Raw genomic sequence first — 15,905 nt, 5'->3', positions numbered from 1 at the left:
AAATCACACTAAACTTCTATGATCGGTCGTCTCTGAATGCAGTTGCCTTGTCAAGGTTGGCCAAGCCCAACAATGCCTTCCTACGAACAGAGAAAACACGACCTTCACTATTCCCCAGTGCTGGATTAACAAACTCTTAAATTACTAAGATAAATCTCATAAATATATACAAAAATAAGCAAACAAATGAGTACACCAAACAAATCTTTTAGTTATTGATAGTTTTTAGTGATTAAAATTTATCTCACAACCCAACCCAGTTCTAAACTAATCTATTTCACTAACTGGCACTGGCTAGTTCTATCTTTTCCCACGTAAGATCTAATAGTGAGCTCTGATACCAAGTTTGTAGCGCCTCCAAAGCTAGCAGCTGACTAATCCAAGAGATTAACTAAATAAAGAGACACTAAGAAACCAAATCATAAACTTAAGCATTTAATTATAAATCTGCTACAAAACTTAATCCAAAACTAACCCCACTCAGAAATTATATACAAGAACTCCTCTCAAATGATACATATACAATAGTGAGTTGATTTACAAATAAAATATAAACACAAAATAAACATAGCGAAGCAATCTAAATAACGTAATCAACTTCTCGAAGCTTTCGCTGCGCAACTCTGATCTGTCTCTGAAACTGAAAGTGGGAATGGGAGCACATAATCCCTAAAAGGGGTTCCCCGTAGGAATAATTTAACTTTCATGCAATCATTGGAAATGATTTGAAAACAATTCTTGTTTTCCCTAACACTAAACACAATCAGATAATGCATGAGTTTGTTAAACATAACTTCAGTAGTAGAAAACAACAATGATCACAAAAGAGTCAAAAGTATTCCCACCTCTTTGGATGACAAGCCACGCCTACCTCGAGATCCATGATCCACTGGTTCATCCTTGAATCGATCGTTGTTGATACATACTAACTGTTAATCACATAAGAAGTCTAAGAAACTAGCCAAGATGGCTCACACAAGAATCATAACATAATTTCATACAAGTCTCTAGTTATAGGCTAAGTGAACTATCTAATCGTTCTAAGTCCATTATGATATATCATTCTCTACCTTTAACATAACTAAGAGTGTATTATTCCTATTAGGTCGATTCTATAATCCATTATCCAAGTCTTATGAATATCTACAACTTTTTAGAAGAAGCCAAAGGCTAATTCGGACCACAAGAGGTCCAAATCATCAAACTAGTAAAACTAACCCTAAGCCCAAGCCATTAATCCGGCCCATTAATCTAAGGCCTGGTCATCTGGTCAATTGACAGTCTCTAACGGTCAATCTAACAGTCAACATCTAAGGTCAGGTCAACAGTCAAGGTCAAAGTCAAACAGGAATTGGTCAACTGAGTCAATTCGGTCTAGACAGGAAACTCGGTGAGTCAACATGGTTCAACTCAGTCAGCTAAACTAAGTCAGAAAGAAAAGGATCTAAGTCAGTCTAGATCAGTTCAGTCAGAAAGACTGTATAGGTTACAGACCACACAGCAAACACAAAGACTCTTAACTTAACAATGCTAACCTCTTCTTCATTACATCAATTCTACCGGATTATACAATTTCATCTGAATCATTTCAATCATTCATTCAAAGCATATAAAATTTGTAACTCACTTTAAATTCAAATACAAATTACCTGCAATAGCAGTTGCAAGCCTGCACTTGATACACTAATTAATCCTACAACCCATCTATAATTGTAACCTCAGTCCAGCTAACCATTGCAGTCACCCAAAACCATTATCTGTAACCTCCTAACATTCATCTGAAGCTTTACTTGCATCACCTGCGTCCCCATTATAACACTACCACTACAATCAATCATATTACCATCTTTATCTCATTTTAATTCACTAACTACAATACTCACAACAATTCAGATGCGGGTCAATCAACACCTTCATTTCATTAATGCCTGCACAATCTGTAACTTCATCATCTCACAAACTAACACCAATTGCATCTCCATCTCAGCATCCTGGAATCCATTAGGTCACCACTATCAGCAACAGTCCAACTCTCATTCTTTTTAATTACTGACTTCAACACCTCATCCTCAACAATACACAGTCACCTTCATACACATCAGACCCAGCTTATATCTAGTACTACCATTTCAGTTAACACCACCATCATCTGCTCATACCCATTTACATTAACAGCTGCACTTATTTCTTCTCAATGTATACCAATCACTGAACTTTAACTACATCACCACCATCTCATTATATTTGCACCAGTTTCATTGCTTGCAATTCAACACACTCCAAAATATGAAATTCAATTCAATTCTATTTGGTAAGAAGAGATTACCTCAAACAGTGGCTTCAGATTCTTCTCCTTCATTTGTGATTCAACCCATGAACCCTAAATTAATTCTCAATCCTATTTTATCAATTTGGGGAAGAACATGAAACCCTAATTCCTTAATTTTCCCCCTGAACAGCTCCAACATCAAATTAACTTCACTACATCCAGCCATACTTTAATTAGGAACAAACCCATTATTAATTCAATCCCCTTTACATCATCTTCATCTTCTAATTCTTCCTTGAACTTCTTATGAAAACCCTAACTTTGATTCACCATCAGAAAAACTCAAAAACGGCAATTAACCAACAACCCTCTTCTTACTCATCTATCAGCAACACGATTCACATCTCAATTCTACACAAACTCTAACTTCAGAAATCATATCTTCAATTTACAACATCCACTCATTCTTCTCCCGATCTCACATCACCACTAGCAATCAATTACTAATGTTTCCCCCAAGTATCTCTTCAATTTCGACCTCAGAATCATCTCACATAATCGCCGGAGCGACGAACAAAAGTTGAAGAAGAAAAAAAAGAAGAGAAAATACGAGAGTTTATCTTCTCGAAATGGTCTAGATAACACCAAAAATGGTTAATGGGACACTCCTCAAAAGGATAAGGGCAGGTGGGTCTGCTAAATCACAAAATGACTATTTTACCCTTTACATGGTTCTGAAGATATCTTCTTCATCCGGTATCCGAACGACCCGTTCGAGTAGACCATTCCGCCTAACTTTTCGAGATCTATCTAGTGGTACTAAATTCAAATCTAGATCGTTGTTAGATTAGTTTCTAATAATTAACATTCGTGTTATACTAATCGAGTTATTATTGGCTAATTCGTCACTTGACTAGTCTAATAGCCTTGACGATCTCAAGGGTCTTTACATTCTCCACACCTTATATATTTTCGTCCTCGAAAATCGAATCACCCTTCTGGTCTTCAAAACTCCCCACCTTAAAGAATAATCATATCTCTTGTCTAAGCACAAACAACAAGAACATAACACAAACCTATATGGCTTTCTACAACTAAAATTTAAAATTTGTAGCTCTAGGTTCAATTATGCTGATTTAAGTTCTATCAAGTAGGGAAGTCTAAGTTTCTTGCACTAATTTATATAATGGAAAATTATAAATTCTAATCTTTAGGATCTTTACACTCATTTTTATCTATAAGATGATTGTCTCTAGTTACAAGAGAGATTCTTACCAATTTAGTTCTAAGTGAATTTATAATTATCGGTTTTCAAAAAATCACACTAAACTTCTATGATCGGTCGTCTCTGAATGCAGTTGCCTTGTCAAGGTTGGCCAAGCCCAACAATGCCTTCCTACGAACAGAGAAAACACGACCTTCACTATTCCCCAGTGCTGGATTAACAAACTCTTAAATTACTAAGATAAATCTCATAAAATATATACAAAAATAAGCAAACAAATGAGTACACCAAACAAATCTTTTAGTTATTGATAGTTTTTAGTGATTAAAATTTATCTCACAACCCAACCCAGTTCTAAACTAATCTATTTCACTAACTGGCACTGGCTAGTTCTATCTTTTCCCACGTAAGATCTAATAGTGAGCTCTGATACCAAGTTTGTAGCGCCTCCAAAGCTAGCAGCTGACTAATCCAAGAGATTAACTAAATAAAGAGACACTAAGAAACCAAATCATAAACTTAAGCATTTAATTATAAATCTGCTACAAAACTTAATCCAAAACTAACCCCACTCAGAAATATATATACAAGAACTCCTCTCAAATGATACATATACAATAGTGAGTTGATTTACAAATAAAATATAAACACAAAATAAACATAGCGGAAGCAATCTAAATAACGTAATCAACTTCTCGAAGCTTTCGCTGCGCAACTCTGATCTGTCTCTGAAACTGAAAGTGGGAATGGGTGAGCACATAATCCCTAAAAGGGGTTCCCCGTAGGAATAACATTTAACTTTCATGCAATCATTGGAAATGATTTGAAAACAATTCTTGTTTTCCCTTAACACTAAACACAATCAGATAATGCATGAGTTTGTTAAACATAAACTTCAGTAGTAGAAAACAACAATGATCACAAAAGAGTCAAAAGTATTCCCACCTCTTTGGATGACAAGCCACGCCTACCTCGAGATCCATGATCCACTGGTTCATCCTTGAATCAATCGTTGTTAATACATACTAACTGTTAATCACATAAGAACTCTAAGAAACTAGCCAAGATGGCTCACACAAGAATCATAACATAATTTCATACAAACCTTTAGTTATAGGCTAAGTGAACTATCTAATGGTTCTAAGTCCATTATGATATCTCATTCTCTACCTTTAACATAACTAAGAGTTTACTATTCCTATTAGGTCGATTCCATAGTCCATTATCCAAGTCTTATGAATAACTACAACTTTTTAGAAGAAGCCAAAGGCTAATTCGGACCACAAGAGGCCCAAATCATCAAACTAGTAAAACTACCCCTAAGCCCAAGCCATTAATCCGGCCCATTAATCTAAGGCCTGGTCATCTGGTCAATTGACAGTCTCTAACGGTCAATCTAACAGTCATCATCTAAGGTCAGGTCAACAGTCAAGGTCAAAGTCAAACAGGAATTGGTCAACTGAGTCAATTCGGTCTAGACAGGAAACTCGGTGAGTCAACATGGTTCAACTCAGTCAGCTAAACTAAGTCAGAAAGAAAAGGATCTAAGTCAGTCTAGATCAGTTCAGTCAGAAAGACTGTATAGGTTACAGACCACACAGCAAACACAAAGACTCTTAACTTAACAATGCTAACCTCTTCTTCATTACATCAATTCTACCGGATTATACAATTTCATCTGAATCATTTCAATCATTCATTCAAAGCATATAAAATTTGTAACTCACTTTAAATTCAAATACAAATTACCTGCAATAGCAGTTGCAAGCCTGCACTTGATACACTAATTAATCCTACAACCCATCTATAATTGTAACCTCAGTCCAGCTAACCATTGCAGTCACCCAAAACCATTATCTGTAACCTCCTAACATTCATCTGAAGCTTTACTTGCATCACCTGCGTCCCCATTATAACACTACCACTACAATCAATCATATTACCATCTTTATCTCATTTTAATTCACTAACTATAATACTCACAACAATTCAGATGCGGGTCAATCAACACCTCCATTTCATTAATGCCTGCACAATCTGTAACTTCATCATCTCACAAACTAACACCAATTGCATCTCCATCTCAACATCCTGGAATCCATTAGGTCACCACTATCAGCAACAATCCAACTCTCATTCTTTTTAATTACTGACTTCAACACCTCATCCTCAACAATACACAGTCACCTTCATACACATCAGACCCAGCTTATATCTAGTACTACCATTTCAGTTAACACCACCATCATCTGCTCATACCCATTTACATTAACATCTGCACTTATTTCTTCTCAATGTATACCAATCACTGAACTTTAACTACATCACCACCATCTCATTATATTTGCACCAGTTTCATTGCTTGCAATTCAACACACTCCAAAATATGAAATTCAATTCAATTCTATTTGGTAAGAAGAGATTACCTCAAACAGTGGCTTCAGATTCTTCTCCTTCATTTGTGATTCAACCCATGAACCATAAATCAATTCTCAATCCTATTTTATCAATTTGGGGAAGAACATGAAACCCTAATTCCTTAATTTTCCCCTTGAACAGCTCCAACATCAAATTAACTTCACTACATCCAGCCATACTTTAATTAGGAACAAACCCATCATTAATTCAATCCCCTTTACATCATCTTCATCTTCTAATTCTTCCTTGAACTTATTATGAAAACCCTAACTTTGATTCACCATAAGAACAACTCGATAATGGCAATTAAACAACAACCCTCTTCTTACTCATCTATCAGCAACACGATTCACATCTCAATTCTACACAAACTCTAACTTCAGAAATCATATCTTCAATTTACAGCAACATCCACTCCTTCTCCCGATCTCAGATCACCACTAGCAATTAATTATTAATGTTTCCCCCAAGTTTTTCTTCAATTTAGACCTCAGAATCATCTCACATAATCGCCGGAGCGACGAACAGAAGTTGAAGAAGAAAGAGGAAGAAAGAAGAAAGGAATAAAGAAGAACAAAGAAGAAAGGAATAAAGAAGAAGAGAAAATACGAGAGTTTATCTTCTCGAAGTGGTCTAGATAACACCAAAGATGGTTAATGGGACACTCCTCAAAAGGATAAGGGCAGATGGGTCGGCTAAATCATAAAATGACTATTTTACCCTTTACATGGTTCTGGAGATATCTTCTTCATCCGGTATCCGAACGACCCGTTCGAGTAGACCATTCCGCCTAACTTTTCGAGATCTATCTAGTGGTACTAAATTCAAATATAGATCGTTGTTAGATTAGTTTATAATAATTAGCATTCGTGTTAAAGTAATCGAGTTATCATCGGCTAATTCGTCACTTGACTAGTCTAATAGCGTTGACGAGCTCAAGGGTCTTTACATCAAATCTACATTTCAATCATTGAAATATTCTTATATAATGTTATAACAATCGTTATTCATGACTATCCTCATCAAATCTATTTTCAAGATTGAAACGTCATCATGACTTTCGTCACGGGTAAAGATGAAAATGGTTAAAGCGAAAGATTACCAACACATATTTCGAGAAAAAGATAGGCGAGTAAACTCGTCTCGAAATAGCAAATGCGTATGTATGAAAACTATCATACTTATACGACTTTGTCTTAAGAGTAGGAGATAGAATATACTTTTGAGTGATAGATAAGTTCAAGTCTCCACATATCTTTTAGTCGGATGAAGTTCCACCGGTTCCTCGAGTAGTTCTTCGTCTTTGTAAGATGATCGCGATGGAGTCTGGAGCTCAACTACACTTAACTATCCTAGACCGAGACTTAGTCATAAGTAAACTAGAAATCTAGACATATAGTTTTGATCACTAATATTGACAAACATGCTTGAGATAGCAACGTATGCGAGTTCGACCGAACAATGCTCTAACAATCTCCCCCTTTGTGAATTTTAGTGGCAAAACTATCATATGGATTACAAAAAAGATAAAACTTTGTAGATTCTCGTCCACATACTTGATCTCCTTGGTGCTTCAACATTACTCGAAATCTTCGTCACTTCCAAGTACTCCAATGATTCCAAAGGTTATAAGTTTAGCATCATCGTTGTTGAAGTTCCGCAGCCATAACAATGAGAAAACAAAAGCTCTCGATCATTGTTATATAGTGTCATAGTATTATTACACAACATCAAAGTTCTCATATCACAACTTCGACAACAATACTATGGTGATGTGTACCACTGCCCCTTAGTCAATACTTCGTCTCAACACGAAAACCACTCCCCCTTACATAATGATCCGAAAACCATATGTATTTGTAGTGTGAACTACATATTAATTCTCCCCTTTTTTGTCAATAAAATTGGCAAAGGTACGAAAACGGGATCCTAATGAAATTATCATGGAGACACTTCAAGACCAAAGAAAAGCACATATCAACTTTGTTTTGATGCAATCATAAAGCCAAAGCTAAATGCATTCATCATGGAGTTTATAAAGATGCAAGATAACTCCTCAAATATTCCACAACCGCACTCCCTATAAAGATATGGAAATTAAGTGCAAGTTCAAAAGAACTCTCCCCCATTTGATGTCATTCCAGAAAGAACAACAAGAGCGACCTTACTTTTACAAGAAAAGAAGGATTTCAAGAAGACACTAAGATACATAGAAGATACATCTACTTAGAAACAAATGTGGAAAACTTAACACCTCAAGAAGTTCCAAACTCAATTGCCCAAAGGATCTAAATAAGAGCAGGGGAAATAGTTATGGAAGACTAATGAACCAGAACGACACCAATAGACTGTCGTAGGTTTTGAAACGTAGTAGTATCTAATGGTTTAGTGAGAATACCAGCCAATTGTTGTTCCGAGGGCACAAATTCCATATTAATGATACCATTTTCATAAGATCTCGGATAAAATGGTACCTTATGTCAATGTGCTTAGTCCTTGAGTGCTCAACTGGATTTTCTGTTATGTGAATTGCACTGGTGTTGTCGTATAAAATTCTCATTATTCCAGTGTTGATTCCATAATCAGCAAGCATTTGTTTCATCCATAGAAGTTGAGTACAACATGAACCTGCAGCGATGTATTCTGCTTTACATGTTGAGAGGGATTGTGAATTTTGTTTCTTGCTATGCCAAGCTACAAGATTCAGTCCTACATAGTAGAAACCCCCTAATGTACTTTTTCTATCTTCCACACATCCTGCCCAATCTGCATCTGAATAGGCAGTAAGATCAGTGTTAATATCAAAAATATAAGAGAGGCCATACCCTACACTGTGATTAATATATCGCATGATCCTTTTTGCAGCTGCAAGATGAGACTCCTTTGGATTTTCCTAAAACCTAGCACAACAACCAACACTAAAAGAAATATCAGGTCGAGTAGAGATCGATAAAGTTTTTGATCAATATTTACACCTTTATCATCTCGATGCAGTTTACCAATGGTGGGAATAGGAGTTAGTTTATGGGTAGACTTATCAAGACCGAATCTTGAAACAAGATCTCTGGCATATTTCTCTTGAGGTAAGTAAATTCCATCCCTGTGTTGTTGAATTTGTAACCCCAAAAAGAATTTTAATTCACCAACATTGCTCATTTCAAACTCCTTTCCAAGAGACACTTGAAACTCTTTTGCAAGTTTCTCCGATGTTGATCCATAGATGATGTCATCTACATAAACTTGAGCAGTCACAACATCTTTTCCACTCCACTTGGTAAACAATGTTTTATCAGCTCCTCCTCTCGAAAAACCTTTCCCAAGAAGAGATGAGGTCAGTTTTTCGAACCAGGCACGAGGTGCTTGTTTCAACCCATATAGTGCCTTATTAAGTTTAAGGGGGTGATCTGGGAAATCGGGGTTTTCAAATACCTTAGGTTGAGCTACATAGACTTCCTCCTTTAAGGTTCCGTTTAGAAAAGCGGATTTGATGTCCATTTGAAATAGTTTTACCTTAAGAAAACAAGCATGAGCTAATAATAATCTGATGGACTCAAGGTGTGCCACAGGAGCGAAGGTTTCGTCAAAGTCGATTCCTTCGATTTGTGAATATCCTTGAGCGACAAGTCTTGCTTTGTTTCTGACAATAGTGTCAAACTCATAACACTTGTTCTTAAATATCCATTTGGTGCCAATAATGTTGATATTTGGAGGACAAGGTACAAGCTTCCATACATCTTGTCTTTCAAATTGATTTAATTCTTCATGCATTGGATTCACCCATAAGGGATCGCTAAGAGCTTCATCAATATTCCTTGGTTATACTTGTGAAAGATAACAACCAAAATTGCACAAATTTTGAAGTTGTCCTCTAGTTTTTGCAGTAGAATCTCTTCCTCCAATGATATTGTTGGGATCATGGTTTCTTTGAACCCAGAGGTGTCGTTGACTGACATGTTCTTGTTCAACAGGCACAGTCTGATCAGTGTTTTTCTCCTCATCACTAGAAAGATCGGGATCAGTGACAGTAGGTACAACTTCAACTAAATAAGGAACTTCTTTGACTTTCTCAGTTGTCTCGGTTGGAGTCAATTCAGCCGGAGAAAAATCATGATGAAGGTCGCTAATATAAACCAATGCTAATGTTAGAGGATTCCACTATAACTTGGGTTCTGAGATTCAATACTCGAAAACCACGACTATCAGATGCATACCCCAAAAAGATACCTTCATCACTTTTAGTATCAAATTTCCCTTTATGTTCTCGATCTTTCAGGATGTAGCACTTACTTCCGAACACTCTAAGATAGTGTAAGTTGGGTTTTCTACCATACCACAACTCATATGGAGTGTTTAGAGTTTTAGACCGTAGATAGACACGGTTGATCAAGTAACATGCTGTGAAGACAGCTTTTCCCCAAAATATTAGAGGTGAGTTTTTGTTATGGAGCATAACCCTGGCCATTTCCTGAATATTACTATTCTTTCTTTCAGCCACTCCATTGGATTGAGGAGTAATAGGTGGTGAGTATTGTTTAATAATCCCCAGTTTGTCACATAATTCAAATACTTTGGTGTCCTTGAATTCAGTGACACGGTCGCTTCTAATTTTCTTTAGTTTGCGACCTTGTTCATTCTGGATTCTATTAACAATAATCTTAAATTCACCAAGGGTTTCATTCTTATGAGATAGGAAAGCTATCCAAGTGAATCTGGTGAAGTCGTCTACCATAACTAAAGCATACTTCTTTCCACCAACAGTAGGTTGTTGAATTGGTCCGAAGAGATCCATATGAATTAAATCAAGTGGATCCTTAGTGAGAATATCTCGAGATGACTTATGGTGAACTTTCATTTGTTTACACCATCAATCTTTGCATTGATTTTGGGAACGCCTCTAACAAGTTCTTTGTTAATGATCTTAGTTAAGAGACGATAATTGATGTGACCAAAACGCTCATGCCAAAGATGTGTAGATTCCACCTTAGTCAAATTGCAACAATTGATAAACTGATTATCAAGAAGATAACAGTTATTTTTACCATGAGTTCCTTGATAAATTACTTTTCCAGTTTTGTCTACAATGTCACATCCATTTGCATTGAAGACAACTCTATGGCCTTTGTCACAAATTTGACTAATAGAAAGAAGATTTGCAGTCATACCTTTAACGTATACTACATCATGGATTTCTGGAACACCGGGAAGCTTGATCGTACCCTTCTTGCTAATGTAGCAACAACTCCCATCTCCGAAAGTAACTGGTCCTCCTTCAAAGTCGCTTGTGGAGACAAACCATGAAAGGTCACCAGTCATATGTCGGCTACAACCACTGTCAAGAAACCATTGGAAGGGTGATGTTGATTTTAAGGCAAAAGCTCCCATACTAACACTACTTTTCTGTTTAGAATTTCTTGTTAGTATTGTACACCTTTTTAGATAAGTAAACAGTTGTTCAGCTTTTTTGTGAAAATTTCTCGCAACTTCTATACTTTTCTGAAAATGTGTACATGCATGTTGATTGTGATTGTGAGACTCACAAAACATACAAGGGCCAACATCAATAATCTTATTTGAGAAGTTCTTCCTTCTATCAAGTTTCTCAAAGTATATACTTTGTTTGACACTTGACTTAATATGATCCTTTAGAGAGGAATCAAATGAGTTATTCATCATCACTGAAGTAAGATCACGGTAGATCCGGATTTGTTCATCCAACTTCCTTTGGAGAATAACAAGGATTTTAGAACATTCCCTAATATTGTGGTTTATTCCTGATGAAGCGTTTATAGAGACTTTACTGTCCATCTAGTCAGATCACCACAAACACAGACTTTTGAGTTCTTGAACGTGTTTGCCTGCTCTGATACCAATTGAAAATGCGGGGGTACAACAACCTCACCCAATATTTCGATTAGCAACCTGTATGGACTAACTCCAATATACTTTCTAGAGAATCCACTAGACAGTCAGACTATATCTAGAGAAAAATATATCGAGGAGTTAGTATCTCAATCTCTTGATTTGATCATTACTCAAGCAAATAGAAATCTGCGAGTCTTTATCAAATACAAGGATAAAAACTTGGATGGTACCAAAGACCAATATCCAAGGATCAATTAATTTCCAATCAACAACCAAAGGTTGGATTTCACAATTGATCGATACAACGCACAACCTGTGATATTTCAATTATATAACAAAATATAATGTGGAATAGAAATAACACAGACACCAGAAGTTTTGTTAACGAGGAAACCCCAAATGCATAAAAACCCCGGGACCTAGTACATATTGAACACCACACTGTATTAAGCCGCTACAGACACTAGCCTACTACAAACTAACTTCGGTCTGGACTGTAATTGAACCCTAATCAATATCACACTGATTCAAGGTACAGTTGCGCTCCTTACGTCTCTGATCCCAGTAGGATACTTTGCACTTAATTCCCTTAGCCGATCTCACTCACAACTAAGAGTTGCTACGATCCAAAGTCGAAGACTTGATAAACAAATCTGTCTCACACAGAAAATTCTATAGAATTGAACAAATCTGTCTCCCACAGAAATACCCAAGAGTTTTTGTTCCGTATTTTGATAAATCAAGGTGAACAAAAACTAATTGATAAACCGGAATTATATTTTTGAAGAACAGCCTAGTATTATCAATCACCTCACAATAATCTAAATCGTATGGTAGCGAAACTAGATATTGTGGAATCACAAACGATAAGACGGAGATGTTTGTGATTTCTTTTTATCTTGCCCTATCGGAGATATAATCTCAAGCCAATTATTCAATTGAACTGGTACGATAGAAAATGGCAAGATCAGATCACTCAACTACAAGAAAAGTAGTTTCGTCTGGCTTCACAATCCCAATGAAGTCTTTCAGTCGTTAACCTATAGGGTCTTGAGAAGAAGCCTAAGGTTAAAGGAGAATCGACTCTAGAAAACCAACTAGTATCACACAGGAGGTGTGGGGATTAGTTTTTCCAGATGTAGATGTCTCCTTTATATAGTTTTCAAATCAGAGTTTGCAATCTAAGTTACCTTGGTAAAAAAGCATTCAATATTTACCGTTAGATGAAAAACCTGATTCAACCAAGCTAATATCTTTCAACCGTTAGATCGAAACTTAGCTTGTCAAACACGCAAATGAAATGTATTCACTTAGGTTTTAGTAACCGTACCTAAACGTGTACACTTAGTTGGTTCACAAATAGTTAACCAATGGTTAGCCATATGAGCACTATCGTATTAACCGTATTCATCTTTCTCATAACTAGTTCAAATGACTCATAAGAACTAGTTGAAGAGTTGTTCAATTGCTTAGGTATTTATTCATAGAAAAAATTGAAACAAAATCGGTTTGATCCACTTGAGTCAATTCATGAACAATATAACCACGGTTTTCAAATATTACATTTCTTATAATTTATTGTTTTAAGTTCATGAGCTACCGGATTTGAGTTTACAAACTCAGTAGAAATTTTCGGTTCGAAAACTTCCGTGAGTACGAGTACCTAAGGTGACTGTTTTACTAGTTTGCAAACTTACAAACTCCAGCAGAAATTTTCGGTATGAAAACTTCCGTGGGTACGCGTACTCAACCCGTCTCCTTCACCAATACCGCATGCACACATATGAACACACTTGGCTTCCGGCACATGTATTTATACACTAATTTGCGAACACACTATATATGCTTATATCCATAGATGGTAATCTCAACTCTACATTTCAATCATTGAAACATTCTTCTATAATGTTATAACAATCGTTATTCACGACTATCGTCATCAAAGCTATTTTCAAGATTGAAACATCATCATGACTTTCGTCACGGGTAAAGATGAAAATGGTTAAAACGAAAGCTTACCAACACATATTTCGATAAAAAGATAGGCGAGTAAACTCGGCTCGAAATAACAAATGTGCATGTATGAAAACTATCATACTTATACGACTTTGTCTCAAGAGTAAGATATAGAATAGACTTTTGAGTGACAGATAAGTTCAAGTCTCCACATACCTTTTAGTCGGATGAAGTTCCACCGGTTCCTCGAGTAGTTCTTCGTCTTCGTAAGATGATCGCCATGGAGTCTGGAGCTCAACTACACTTAACTATCCTAGACCGAGACTTAGTCATAAGTAAATTAGAAATCAAGACATATAGTTTTGATCACTAATATTGAAAAACATGCTTGAGATAGAAACGCATGCGAGTTCGACCGAGCAATGCTCTAACAACTTGTCACGAACCAAAATTTAGAAACCCTAAAGTTATTCCCTAAGAAATCATTTAAATACCTATCCTATTGAATCACGTACATGTACTCTAGGTTATTCCTTTGTGTCAAGAATGTCATATCCTTCTCGCACCTGTGATTTTGCAAAAGGTTTTCTTGACAACGGTATTGGTTTCGGGTCCAAAAGGAAGAATAAAAGAACCATAGTAGATGTTGATGGTATCAAATACCAAAATCCTAAGGATTATTCTGATGTCTCATGCTACTACGCTTATACTCATCAAGATGTTGAGAATAGTGAGATGGTTTCGACCGAAGTGGTTCACGATTTTCTTAAATACTTTTAAGAAGCAAAACTGCAGCTCTTTGATACTATGAAGGGTCTCGATGTGTTAAGAACTAAGTTGAAAATGGTTAAATCTGACCTTGTTCTCATGAAGACACATGTTAAAGATCTTCTCAATGAGGATATCTTCTCTGAAGAAGAAGTGGATACTGTCAATCACAAGCTCAAAGGTCTCAAGACTCGTGAGGGTTCCGGAAAAGCTCTTTGATTTCAGTTCATGATCGGTTTTGATGGTTTAAGAGTCTTTTTGTTTTTACTCTGTTGGTTTTTATTAATGTTTAGGAAACTTCTTATGAAAATTTATTATTGTGTTTTAAGAAGGATAACTAGGGTTTGGAATATCATATATTGTGATTACACATAGCTATTGCTAACGATTTCATCTCGCAATGTTTTTATATTTATTTATTTAAATTTTAAAGTTTATTTGGAAGATGATTTTGCAGTACTAATCTTTATTGGTTTTATATATTGCAAATAATGTTATAGGACATGAGTGTTTACGTACGTGAACGATGATTGTCCCATATATGTCAAAAGTTAAGTCTTTTGTGTCATTATGCAAATACTGATGGAAAATAGAATGGACTTTTGAATTGAAAAGATTAAGTCTATGATACCATTATGCAAATATCAATGAAAAATAAAAAGAATCTTTGAAAATTCCGCAGTATTGATCTTTCCCTGATCCACTTCTATGTGAAAATACTGTGTGGCTCCGTAAGTTTTTTTTATGTTGAGCATTTCCGATTAAGTTAATCATTGAAGTTCCTTTGTAGTTAATTTAATTGAGTTTTCTGGATACAAATTCATGTTTCATGTGATTTATTAATGTCCAAAGAAATCCTTCTTTTTTTGTAAAAGAAAGGTCGCTCTTGTGTTCTTTCGGGAATGACATTTTATGGGAAAGAGTTCTTAATTGAACTTGTGCTTAATTGCCATATCTTTGTGGGGAGGCTGTGGAATATTGTGGGAGTTTTCTTGTATCTTTATAAACTCCTTGATGAATACACTAAGTTTCGACTATGTGAAATCATCGAAACAAAGTTGATATGTTCTCTTTTAGTCATGAAGTATTTCTATGAGAATTCCATTATGATCCCGCAAGTTTTTCGTACCTTTGCCAATTTATATTCAGAAAAAGGGAGAGAATTATTGTGTAGTTCACACTACAAATACATATGGTTTACGGATCATTATGTAAGGGGGAGTGGTTTTCATTTTGAGATGAAGTATTGACTAAAGGGGAGTGTGTCATGTACCCGGTATTGTATTGGAGTGCCCATTGAAAAGGCGAGGGTACCCAAATATACCTCAAGCTAAAAAAATTCCTATCTGTAAGTCCTTTCTCCGAAATTGATTGTCTATGGACTAAGTCGAGACAATGCAACTAATC

The 15,905-nt window shown here is 35.9% G+C and overlaps 2 long non-coding RNA genes across 2 annotated transcripts; both read right to left on the bottom strand.

The window, feature by feature from the left end:
- Positions 1-320: 320 nt before the first annotated feature.
- Positions 321-2,716, bottom strand: LOC113285666. Its single transcript, XR_003328849.1, has 3 exons — positions 1,650-2,716; positions 846-899; positions 321-640 (listed from the first exon to the last, which is right to left on the bottom strand). It is a non-coding gene; the product is annotated as an uncharacterized LOC113285666 (long non-coding RNA).
- Positions 2,717-3,990: 1,274 nt separating this feature from the next.
- LOC113287575 lies at positions 3,991-6,513 on the bottom strand. Its single transcript, XR_003330142.1, has 3 exons — positions 5,244-6,513; positions 4,440-4,493; positions 3,991-4,228 (listed from the first exon to the last, which is right to left on the bottom strand). It is a non-coding gene; the product is annotated as an uncharacterized LOC113287575 (long non-coding RNA).
- Positions 6,514-15,905: the final 9,392 nt, after the last annotated feature.

Source organism: Papaver somniferum, chromosome 6, assembly GCF_003573695.1.
Source record: "Papaver somniferum cultivar HN1 chromosome 6, ASM357369v1, whole genome shotgun sequence".
NCBI classification, from domain to species: Eukaryota; Viridiplantae; Streptophyta; class Magnoliopsida; order Ranunculales; family Papaveraceae; genus Papaver; species Papaver somniferum.
The sequence above is the reverse complement of the archived record's forward strand: the minus strand, read 5'-3'. Positions and strand labels throughout refer to the sequence as shown.